The sequence below is a fragment of the Oryza sativa genome, chromosome 9 (genome assembly GCF_034140825.1).
Source record: "Oryza sativa Japonica Group chromosome 9, ASM3414082v1".
Taxonomy (NCBI): domain Eukaryota; kingdom Viridiplantae; phylum Streptophyta; class Magnoliopsida; order Poales; family Poaceae; genus Oryza; species Oryza sativa.
The window spans coordinates 6,049,674-6,062,615 of NC_089043.1; the positions used below are offsets into that span (position 1 = coordinate 6,049,674).

The following is a 12,942-nucleotide window of genomic DNA, read 5'->3' on the forward strand; positions in this document are numbered from 1 at the left end:
TACTCCGATCATATTCATAATATAACAGTCTAGATTAAAACATAGAGCCACGTTTTCTTTCAAAAAGAAAACAAAAGATCTCCGTCAAAATATATTTTACAAATAATTCAAATTAGGATTAGATTATTCTAGGAATAGGCGGCAAAAAAAATTACATTTTACTCTGTACCAAACAAAACAGATATTTTTCCCATTTAAATGTAACTAGCTAGTTTATTTGGACCACAAGTGTGCAGGAGGCCGCTTCAATGTTTTTGCACAAGAAATATTCGATCTCCAGTCGTTAGTTTTTTCTTCTTCTATATATATGCATGCCTCTCGGACCACATCAATTCTTTGGTGTCCTCATTATTCTCCTGTCCACACTTAATATAAAGATTCGACAGATAAGAGTCCACATCTGTTCTTTTGCCGATCGACATGCTTTTCACATGGCAATGTATACCATATTTGATTGCTGCGGCGACAGATGTGTGTTGGTTCTGAACTTTCTCTTGCTCTGCACTTCTATCCGTCAGAACGTGATAAAACGGCCCAGCCACTTGTTGCATCCCACATCTCCTGCCGCTCACTGCTTCGCCCACAGAAGGATTTGTATTAGAAAAATCAAAACTTGAAGGAAAAATACAACGAAATAGGGAAGGAAACCACATTAATATATATATGGAATTTCAAACCACACGCCCTTAAGAAAATGGTGATCACATATGCACCTGCATACATTCCACATAAGTCACAATTGATCACATACACTTCAGATATATACATCCACGTACTTAGGCCCTATTTGGATCATCTAATCACTAGACTAAAATTAATCCCTAGACTAAAAACTTTAGTACCTACTGTTTGGATCCAGAGACTAAAAGGGACTAAAAGCACGTGGACCGAGGAAGAGAGAAGAGAGAGGCTGTTACTTTAGTCCCTATAAGTACCTCCACGAGGGACTAGTGGATTTTAGTCCCAATATACATATTTAGTCATCCATGTTTGGATCCTTAGGGACTAAAATGGAGGGACTAATCCATTAGTACCATAAACCAAGCAGGGCCTTAAGCACATTGCACAAATATCACAAGTGAGATGGCATAAACCAAACCTCGGGAGTCTTCAATAAAGCAAGCCAACACATGCTAATTTAATTAAAAAACAACTAACTATTAGCGACAAGTCAGAAAATAAAGATAAGAGAAATTTCATGTACTTGAAAAAGTAACTCGAGGTACCTAAATTTTATACTATTTTTTTATATCTCAAGGTAGTACTTAGAGGTACTAGATTTGACCCTAGAAAGTGTGGTACCTTCCGATACTTTTTGATGGACTGTAAAATTACTTAGGCTGTGTTCTTACCCCAGGTTTTCCAACTTATCTCTTTTGTTTTCCACGCGCAAAATTTTTAAACTGCTTAACGGTGCGTTTCTTGCAAAAAAAAATTATATACGAAAGTTGCTTAAAAAATTATATTGATCCATTTTTAAAAAAAAAATAGCTAATACTTAATTAATCACGTACTAATGGATCGTTCTGTTTTCCGTGCGCACTGTACCGGTTGGGAACACTCTCTAGCGAACACAGCCTTAGTTTGTTATCTACTCCCTTTGTCCTAAAATAAGTGCAGTTTTACCTTGGTCATGTCCAATATTTGACCGTTCATATTATTTGAAATTATTTTATGATCAGTATTTTCATTGTTATTAGCTGATAAAACATGAATAATACCTTATGTGTGACTAATTTTTTTAAAAAAATATTATAAAATTTTTAAATAAGACGGACGGTCAAACGTTGGACACGGATATCCACGACTGCACTTATTTTAGGAGAGGTCCGGTCTCAATAACTAACTATGGTATGTACTCAAATACTCGATGGGTGACAATTCAATCATCCCGCCTCCTGCTCACCTCCTGGGTAGTCCAGCCATCTGTCAATTCTGCTACAGGCAGCAGTGCCGCTCTGGGCCAGTTTCTTGTAGCGAAAGCCGGGACCCGATCCGGTTGAGGGCACTCTTGTTTGCTTGCTCCCTGCTCCGGCCTCGGTGCCACCAAAACTGTTGTTCCCCGTCTCTGCAAGGAGACTGCGCAACTGGTCGTCAAGGACACGACGGCTGAAGTACTGATCCTGATCGAGTAGGAGCTGCAAGCTGGGTATCCTCTACATATCCCGCCCTCGAATACTCGATGGGTGACAATTCAATCGTCCCGCCTCCGGCTCCCCTCCCGGGTAGTCCAGCCATCTGGCAATTCTGCTATAGGGAGCAGCGCTGCTCTGGGCCAGTTTCTTGTAGGGAAAGCCGGGACCCGATCCGGTTGAGGGCACTCTTGTTTGCTTGCTCCTTACTCCGGCCTCAGTGCCACCAAAACCGTTGTTCCCTGTCTCTACAAGGAGACTGCGCAACTGGTCGTCGAGGACACGACAGCTGAAGTACTGATCCTGATCGAGTAGGAGCTGCAAGCTTGGTATCCTCTACATATCCTGCCCTGCCCCAAGATGCCATAGTTATTGACACCGGACCGGACTGGCGGTCGGACCGGAAAAAACCGGAACCAGCGCCTCTGCCGGTCTGGCTCATCTAAAAGACCGCCTGTGCAATCAAACCGGTATAGACCGGCTGGACCGCCCGATTTTGCAGAAAACCGCCTTTCCCAGGCATACAAGCAACTATGCCAACCACCAAGCCATGTGCTTCCTTGTGTTTGGAACAAAGGAGTTATTTCTTTATTAGATACTGAACCGCTTTGGACCTCGACCGATCAGACCAATAAACCAGTAAACCGACGGCTTTGCCGATTCAATTGCCGGTCCGGTCTCAATAACTATGGTATATACCAAAGAGCAAGAAGGAGTCGTGTCTGATGCGCCACTAATATCTCACCCCTGTAGCCTCTCTCAGTCTCTCGCGTGATTCGTGGACGATTTTGTTATACGCTTACAAAATTTATCAAATGTAAATGCAGTATAACTATAATGTAATTATATTATAATTTGCATGTAACTATGATATAACTTTCACATAATTTTAGATCATTAGATTTACTTCAATATTCATGTAAGTTGGGAAGAAAAGAAATCATAGTAAGCACGGGTGAGGAGATTCGGTCTTGTGACCTCCGCTTCATGAAAATAGCATGTTACTGGGGATTTCTAAAAGTTATTGCAATTACATTATGATTGTACTGTATTTACATCTTTATCGACAAAATTATAGCTAGTCCCTTTGTGTATGCGCAGTCACAGAAGCAGTACTAGGCTTCTGGACAGCTGGGCCTAAAGCTAATGCTTGTTGGGCCATGATTTTATGAGGTATATTGGCGGTGGTGGTGGTGGGATGTGTGTGCGCGCGGGGGGAGGGGTATCATAGTGGGGTTGGTGGTGCGGAATATAAGTCCTGGCAATGCCCTGGTCCACAGCATAGGGTATCCGAGGCTCATGTTTGCCTCTACGGAAGTGCACGGATACTGCTGTTGCTTTCTCTCAATAGTATCTGTCGATGGAGCGATTCCTCGGACAATGGAGAGTGGAGACCCCTCCCCAAGTGTGAATATTCAACCAGGGGGTTTGTGGTGTACGGCGTAGAAAGAGATCAAAGCAAGAGCGGATCTGTGGAGCCCGAGCTCCCCGCCAAGCAAAAGACACAGGAATTATACAGGTTCAGGCCATCCGGAGGTGTAATACCCTACTCCTGTGTTGGTTTCATTGTCTTTCCTATATCAGCTGAGTACAACGAAGGCCTTTTCAGGCTACAAAGCGAAGTATACTGATCTAAAGAGTCCAACCCTTCATCCGTAGCTTGTCCCCTTCTTTTTATAGTCCATGGAGGGGCTCACATTATTACAAATCTACTCCTTGTCTTGTGTTATCAGTTGTCTTGTTGCCGGTTGGTTCCCTAACACAATCTTCGAGAAACCTGCATTACCTCGGGTACCTAGGCTTCTGTCCGAGACAGCTGGGTCACGCCATGTAGACCCCCGTTTTTATAACAGGAATCTCTCGTGTTAATAGTACCATTTCCCTGGATCAAGTAGTATGGTACTCACGATTACATTGCTGGAATATTAATTGCGATTGTCTAGCGTGAATTATTACATCATAAGCCCGCACGCAGTCTTAGAACATAGGACCAAACGGTCCGGAATACATACCAAAAGCAGAAATAGATAAGCAGCAGAATCAAGGTAGCGGCGACGCCATTGCCACAGGCAACGACCGTAACTAAGACCTACTAAGCGCCGCCATCTTCTTCACCCTCGTGGTCGTAAGCATATGGGTCATCCGAGACATCATCACCAGCTTCTGATGGAATTTGTAAATAACAAGAGTGAGTACCAACCGTACTCAGCAAGCCACCACAACAATGATGCATATGATTGAGGATATTCAATGAAAGGCTAATGGTTTATTTGCATAAAGCCAATTTTGCAATTCTTTTCACAAGCCTAACACCTAGCATAAACTGATCAAATTTTATCTCTATAGTTCATTAAACAGCCATGGTTCTGTCCACCATCCATTGTGTTCCCAAGGATAGCTTCCCGCCACTGGTCGTCATGGTTTTCTGGGGTCTACCCCTTCTAACCTCTCGAGAAGTTGATCCACCAGTCTAAAAATCATCATGCATATCCCACCCAATCAAATTAAGAAATTAGAGTCTAGCCAAGTGTAATACATGTCCCGATGCTCATTAACCATGAGCATGGCTATTTGAATAGATTTGGTTTACTCACACTGTAGTGGATGTACACTTTACCCATACTCCTCGACTACCCAACACATGAGCCTCGTCCCAACACATGAGACGCGTCACAGCAAAGCCTTTCAATTACCTCACTTTTGCAGTATATGCTCCATGAACTTATATCCTCGTGCACTTTAGGCGTCATAAGTTTCTAGCAGTGAGAGGAGTTCTGGCGTTCCCGGGAAGGGAAAAACACACACATTCCTAACGTTGCTTCTTGAAGTTGAACCCAGTCCATATCGACTGTCTTCTCTTGGGTATCTTCTTTTAGTCTTGTCAAGTCAGTCTCTAGCCATCCGTAACGGGCATCCGCCAGCGGACTGGCCATCCATTCCGGGCATTCGCTAGCAAACTGCTTGTCACTTCACACACCTAAAAGAAACCAATATGCAGGGATACTACCTCCACTCGGCTATTTACTCCGCTAGGTCTATACCCACTCGAGAAGTACGATTGTACTGGGGACGTTTCATGTTTAACTTCATGGCTCGGTCCTTAATTGACCAGGGATGGCACTAGCCTTTACCGGACACCACCCAAGTCCTCCAGCCGTCCCAGTCGAAAATATTTGTTTAGTTTAATTTTCTTTCACAAATCATCTCATCACTGTCATGGCAATGTGGCGCTCATGTCTCCACACGTCGTATGTCAATTACCTTCCCTAAGGTAATTGCCCAAGCATAAAGCATTTTGACAAATATGAATATGCATGGGTCTAAATTAGCATGGGCTAAGCATTTGTCAAATATTGACTAAAGACACACGACATCATGCATTACAAAGATTATATGGATAATCAATATCAAAGGTATGGGATGTAACAAAGTAGGACATTCACATATAAATAGCATGCAAACTTTATTTAAATCAAAATAAGTTCGCAATAGGTCCAACATGCTCAAAGATTAGTGATAACTTGCCTTGCTCACAGATTTGCTGACCCGGATCTTTGATTAACTCAGCAACTCCTTCGGAATCTAAATTTACGTGCGAAAGATTTGATTAGAATTCAAATAAAATCACCAAAAATTCAAACAGTACAAAGTAAATTGAGAAAGTGGTACCAACAATTAGATCTTGATTTTAGATGAATTTAGGTTCAAGTTTCATTCGAATCCTAGTTAAAATGAGTGAGTTATGTAAGTTTAAAGATTCAAATTTGAATTAATACCAATAATTGTGAAATGGTACTGTTTATAATTGATTTATTTTTAATCCGAAACATTATCCAAAACCCACTGTGGTTGACATGCGGGCCATCCCCCTATTTCTTTTCTCTATTTTATTTTCTTTTGGAAAACAAGCTGTGTCATTGACAGGTGGGACCGGCCCTATTGACAAGGGGGTCAACCAGTCCTTGTAACAAAATCTATAACTAAGTTTTCTTAGATTTTAATAACAGGGACCCCACATGCCATTATGTGGGTTAATCACCATTAGGTGGAGGATTGCTGTGCGCTAACTACATGTGGGTCCCACACGGTTTCTATCTCTCGTTCTTTCTTTTTCCCCATCGTCTTCTACCTCTCGCTCACGACCGAACAGAGTAACGGCGCGCAGCGATCCAATGGCTCGAGCCGGGACGGCTCGGCCCGTGGTGGGGAAAGGTGGCGGTGCATCACCTGAAACCCGCCGGTGGCAGCGGCGAGGCACGGCAGCCATCCGACGCGCGGCGCGATGGTGCTCGGTGGCACCGAGATCGCAAGAACGGCGGCGGCGCAATGGTGGTTGATTCGTGTGCAGGCGACCTCGATTTAACCATCTAGGTTTCACACGGAGTATAGAAAAGGAAAATTCTCGCCGATGCTACATTGGAACGAGGTCTCCCCATGGCGAGCTCAGCCATGGCGTGGTGGCGGACCAAGTCAGCATGGCAACGGCGGCGCACACCCCAAGTCGAGGGGGCCGCTAGCTTCAGGGTGACTAGGCACTGCTATAGGCGCGAGGGCTTACCACGGGATGGCGAGACGGCGGAGTTCGACGGCGCGCGGCGTGGTGCGGCCGAAACAGGGGCGGCTAGCGGTTGGCGACGCTCGTAGGTGTTCGACGCCTGGTCTTCCTCATTCAGCAGCTCCCGGCTCCTTCCAACAACAGCAACAGCAACTTCTCTCCACACCCCGCCACCCACATCGGCCGAGAAGCCCTGTGGCGGCGGCGCAGCCCCCGCTCACCAGGTGTTCGACACCCGGCGGCGGCGCGATCTTGTTTCTCTTCGATGGAGCAAGAGTTTTAGGGAGAGGAAGAGCAAATGGGAGGTTGGAATTTGTAACGCCCAGATTTTCGTTCGGGACTAAAAATCATTAAATAATGTATTTTTAGAAATTAAATAAAAGTTAAATCAAATTAATCAAGTGAAATTATAGAGGAAATTAAAATTTCCTTTAAAAATCGTTGGCCGAGAATATTTTGTAACATTCTTTCTGCCCTAAAATACTCTCCGGATTTTTCCGTAAATTTTTCGGAGCTCAAGAAGTAATTTTAACATCACAAAGTGCATTTAATCAATTAGAATAAAAAGAAAACAAATCAAATCACCTTCCTTCCTTGGGCCATTTTTGGCCCAAGCCTTCCTTCTCTCTCTCGCGGCCCACATGCTTCTTTCTCTCAGACCGGCCTAGCTCGCTCCCCCCCTCCAAGTTTGTTCCCCCCCCCAACCGGCCTCCCCCTCCCTCCGGCCGACAGGTGGACCCGAGGCCCCACCTGTCAGCTCTTCCTCCCACCTCCAGCCCGCCTCCAACCGCCACCATGCCGCCATTGCCGCCCCACACGCCACCCCGCCATCCCCCTTTGCGCCCAAGCGGTGGAACTGCATCCCCACCACCTCCTCCACCTCTTCTCTCTCTTTCCCCCAAAAAAAGGGCGCCGGTTTCCCCCCGCCACGTGCCCACGTCGCCACTCCACCATGCCGGCCGTTGCCGCCCATCCCGGCCACGATTTCTCCCTCCCCGAGCCTATAAAAACTAACCCCGGAGCTCTCTCTCTCTCATTTTTCCTCCTTCCCCGAGCTTCCCGTCGCCTCCCTCGCTCTCCCTGCGCCGCTCCCGCGCGCTGCCGATCGCCGGTGACCCTCGAGCCGGCCGCCACAGCCGCTCCCACCTCTGCCGTGCTGCACCACTGCCACCAAAAGCTGTGTCGCGTCATGCCGCGCCCCGGCATCCACTTCGTGCTCCCCTTTCAACCCCGCAGCACCATCCCCATCACGAGGCCAAGCTACCGCCGCCTGTACCGCCTCCAGCCGCACATCACCGCCGTCCTAGCGCCGGCGTGCCACGCGGCAACCTCCACCGGCTTCGCCGTCTCAAGGGCAAGCCCGGCCACCGCCTATTTTCCCCTCTCCACCACCGAATAACCACCTCCACGGCAAACCCGAGGCCGCCGCCACATTCGCCGCCTCCGGTCACACTCTTCCGCTATTGCCAACCACTCCGCGCGACACTATTGCCTCCGCTGGCTCCGCCATACCGCACAGCCCCTCCGGCACCACTCTACTGGCTCCAATCGCTGTTGGAACCCCGGCCTCTCCGCTCGAGGTGAGAATCCGCCGTTTTTTCTCATCTCCGGCCAGCGACTCACGCCGCCGTGAGCCACCTCTCCCCCTCCTAACAGCTCTCCTTTCATCCCATGGTGCAGCCAAGCCCGTCCGCCCCTTTCCGAGCGACGCCCGTCGCCGAAGCTCCGTCGCGTCGTCTTCCTGAGGAGCCCCGCCGCCGCCGGTCATTGCCGTCGGCCGCCCCTTTCGCCGTCGTGCCCCTCGGTGAGCACTCCCCTCCCTCTCCCTCTTCCTCCCCTTCGTCGGCCGCCTCCCGGGCCTGCTCGTGACGCGCCACCGTCGCCGGGGGCTGTCTGACCGGGTCGCCGTTGCCGTGCTATGCACCCGCGCCGCTGCCGGCCGTGCCGGGCAGCTGGCTGCCACCTCCCCTTGTCGCGCCGCGTCTCCGCTCTCTCGCGTGCGCTGCCGTTGCCCGCGTGCGCCGTCGCCGCTGGTTGCCGCGCCGTCGCTCGGCCGGGCCGGCCTGAGCCGTGCCCGTGCACTGCCGCCGTCCACGGTGCCGCTCGAGCCGCGGTGGACCGAGTCCACCGTGCGCCCGTCCCCTTATGCCGCTGACGTGTGGGGTCCACCTGTTGGCGCGCCTCTCCCTTGATGATGTCAGCGCCCCCTTTTTCCTTTGTAAAAATAAATAGTAATTGTGCAATAATTCGTTAATAATTATAAAAAATGATTTAAATGGCTCAAATCTTGTAAAATTCATATCTAATTGATATGAACTCCAAATTGGGCCATTCAACTTGCATAATTCATCTAAAATTGAGCTCTATATGTTTGTTTACTTTTTATGCAATGTTTGCTTGGTTTTTATTAGAGTTTTTCCTCGTTTTGCGTGCCAGCGCGTAGAATCCATTATTTCAGAAGTCTGCGGTCGCGAGGAAAAGAGTTCAGAAGATTCTTTTGATGAAGCAAGGCAAGTCACACATTCCCCTTGAGCATTTTGATCCTACTTTACAAATGTTTTACCGTTTGCAAATAAATATGCATGTTTTGCTAATTACAGGGGATCCGAGTATTGTCTATCTGCTTGCTTGTGCCTTATTATTTGATATCTATCCTTTGTCAACCTTGGGTAATAAATCAACTAGCTCATGTTACTTATGTGACCAAGCTAGAACTATATGCTTAGCCATGCTTAATTACCACTGATAACAATCCGGCCCAGTTGGGGTTGGCCGAGGCCCAATAACTTAAGAGGTTGCCCGGACCCCAACAGTTCATAGGCACACCTACTCAGGGAAAGGCCCAATCTCCCTAAAAGACTAGTCCAATAGGGGAAGAGTGGCTCTCCCTTTTAAGGTGGCTTCCTCCTCCCAAGCTAAGCAAGGTGGGATTATTTAGAGGCTCACACGGTCATCGCCGACTTTTGCATCTTTGCCAGCGGGTAATAGTGGAGGATGTCCTCATCATTCCCACCCCCTTAAACAAGGGCCTAGCTCTGATACCACCTGATGTGCTCGAGGGTGTCCCGATCTTTCGATGAGAGTGATAAGTCGATTGGATGGAGTGACGTTGGCGATCCGACTACAACTATCCAGGGATGTTGCGCCTTTGCAATCGTTACACCAACTCCAGAGTGATAAGTCGTGAATCTCGACGGATGCACGATCAGCCCAACCACAAGGGTATTTGTTCCTGCAAGCAATCGAGAACCAGTAAGAACAAGATGAACATCAACTAAATTTGCGAATCAAAGATGTTGGATTGAATCAACAGAAGTAACAAGTGGGGTTCAGTAACAAGCAATCCGGCGATCTAATCGATCACGGGATCAACTCAGCAAAGTAGCGATGCTATACTTTGATCTAAACAAAACCCGATTATTCTTGGCGGTGGAGAAAGCTATAAGAAGAGGAAGAGGACGACCACAGGGGTGCTGGGGTCGTTCTCTCAACCTAGGACGCGTCCCTAATGGACCCAACTTGATACACGGCCCATTGGGCCTAAAGAGGTGACGCAGCACCGTGGACAGAAAAGGACTCAGTAGTAAAATGAAGATTGCGGCCACTCTAGAACTGATATGGACATGAAGTACTTGCACACCTAAATCGGAGTTCGCATGAAGTCGTGGCGGCCATCAGAAGTTGGTGCTATGCTGCAGTCCGAATCCATCCCGCGCAAATCCTCTCCCCGTTTGATCCTCTCCATTGTTCCTGAGTAAAACAAGAGTGCACGTGTCTCTGGGGTATAAATAAGAATCATATGAATTTAAGAATGAATGCACCTGATAGTTGAGTTGACGTGTACGAGCGCGGGTAATAGGACCATGAAGTTGTACTTGTGGAGGCGTGGATGTATCGTTGGTGTTGATGTCCTCAACAACCACTAGCTCAGTTGATGGGATAATTGCAGTATTAGACCTTTTTAGTATTAGAACGGGCTGCGTGCTCAAGACACCCGACCATGTTGCATTGGTCGTAATTATCTAATTAAAATGCGACTGAATGGTGGGATGTGGGTGCATGGTTTTGCTGGTCGCAACCATGGCAATTAAGGACCGGTTCGCGGGATGCACTGGAAGACATACAGCGCTTGCCACAAGCGGGAATGGGTAACTGCTTGACTTGAAGTATAGCTTTCCGCTGGTTGACGGATCCAGGCAAGGGTGAGCGTGATGGAGTTCGGATGGGCCCTGCGATGGCCTATGCGGCTTTCCGATTTGCCTAGGCATGAAAGGGGACTGCCCGCTGCCTGTTGGGGGCGCGGGTGAAACCTGAGGTGTGGTGTGTTTGGTCAGAGGGGGTTATATGAAAGGTCTTGTCACAATCACTCGACATGGTGACGTGTCCGGCCGGGCATGGTTACATGCCGGTGGATTGTGTCTTGTGGGTACAATTGTGCACCTCTGGCCAGAGTAAAACTATTCGAATAGCCGTGCCCACGGTTATGGGCGATCAACCAGAATCACCGTGATTAGTCTCAGTCCCAATAAATTGACTCAATGCACTGTAGTTCAGGTGGAATGGTTGGGCCTGTTCAACGTGGTGTAGCGTTGATTAGTGGAGATTGAATGTTACCTTAATTACTCAATAGTTTTACTGTTTTGCTCAATAAAATGTTTTACAACTGCCTTTATACAAATAGCCGTAAACCGTCCTTGTATCCCCTTGCACGTCTGCATTGTTGGTGTGGCTTGCTAAGTACGGTGGTTGTACTCAGCATTTGCTATTGTTCCCCCATTTCAGAAGTGTAGTGCTTCTGAGCTGAAGACGAAGTTAGAAGACTAAGGCTCAAACCCCAGTTGAGTTTTGCCTGTGGAGTGGAGTTGAAGCCCAGCTAGGATCGCCTTTTCCGCTGCTGCTGCTTTCGTTTCGGTGTGAGGACTAAGTGCCTCTTCTGTAAGTATTTTACGCTTTATTTATGTTTGGATCTGTATATTAAGAGGCGGCATTCCAGATGCTGAAAACGCCAAGGATTACATTGCTAATGTCGAGGAGAACTTTAAGGGCTCCTCGAAAACTTATGCTAGTGCTCTCATCATGAGAATGCTCACATCTCGTTAGAACGGGAAGGGGAGTGTGAGAGAAAACATCATGACAATGACCAACATGGCGGCACAACTAAAGAGTATGGACATGTCCATCTCTGATGGTTTCCTGGTTCACTTCATTATGAACTCATTGCCATCTGACTACGGTCCATTTAAGATTAACTATAACACTCAGAAGGACAAGTGGTCAATCGCCGAGCTCATCTCTCACTCTGTGGAGGAGGAGGAGTGTCAGAAGGCGGAAAGGCAAAGAAGCAAGCCTACCTTGTTGATAATGAGAAAGGCAAAAGGAAGGCTGATGAGATTTGTGCTGCTGAAACCAGTAAGAAACCCAGGAACTCTCCACACAAGCCCAAGCCAAAGGGGAAGCCTAAGACACCAGCTTCTCCTGCTCCTGGTCCATCAGCAAGTGCCATAATATGCAGGTTTTGCAAAAAGCCAGGGCTCATTCAGAAGAACTGTAATGGCTTTAAGAAGTGGCTCGCTAAGAATGGAATTGAGTTCCGTGAGGACTATCGCAAAGGGGGAGCGAAGTCTTAAAGTGGCGGACGGAAACGAACTTCATGTAGAAGCTATTAGAGACCTTTCATTAGTTTTGGAAGGAGGCCATCATTTATCACTAGATGATGTTCTTTATGTTCCATCTGTCAAAAGGAACCTTATTTCTGTTTCATGTTTAACCGAACGCGGTTTTTGTCACGCCCAGAAATTCTCGAACCAGAATTTCTAAGCTGAATGTGCATTAAATCCCTGTCCAGGACCAGCCAGGGTACACAAACGACAATTGTTGACATACAGATCCACGTCTTACAAAAATAGAAAAGATTACAAATGCAGCGGAAAAAGAGATAAAAGCGAGCTAAGCCTGAAGGCTTGACTCCTGCAGCGGGCGACTCCATTCCACAGGCATCCTTGACGGCAGCGACGAAACCAACCTCTTCGAGACATCTTCAACTGAGAAGGACTTCAACTCTGGTGTGGGGGAAAAGAGAGCAAGACTGAGTACTACCCACTGTACTCAGCAAGTCATACCGGAAGAGGAGGTATGATGCAAGATATATCCAAGGGAGGCTAAAGGTTCTTTTGCATAAAGCCGGCATTTCAAAGCAGTAGTTGAAAGCAGTAAAACAGTTGTAGTAATTAATCCATATTAACCAATCACTGTCCA

At 47.5% G+C, this 12,942-nt stretch overlaps 1 long non-coding RNA gene across 1 annotated transcript; it reads right to left on the reverse strand.

Annotated features, from left to right (window-relative positions):
• LOC136351672 (uncharacterized) lies at window positions 1-7,011 on the reverse strand. The gene is made up of 3 exons (XR_010734857.1): window positions 6,691-7,011; window positions 5,658-5,714; window positions 1-571 (listed from the first exon to the last, which is right to left on the reverse strand). It is a non-coding gene; the product is annotated as an uncharacterized lncRNA (long non-coding RNA).
• Window positions 7,012-12,942: the final 5,931 nt, after the last annotated feature.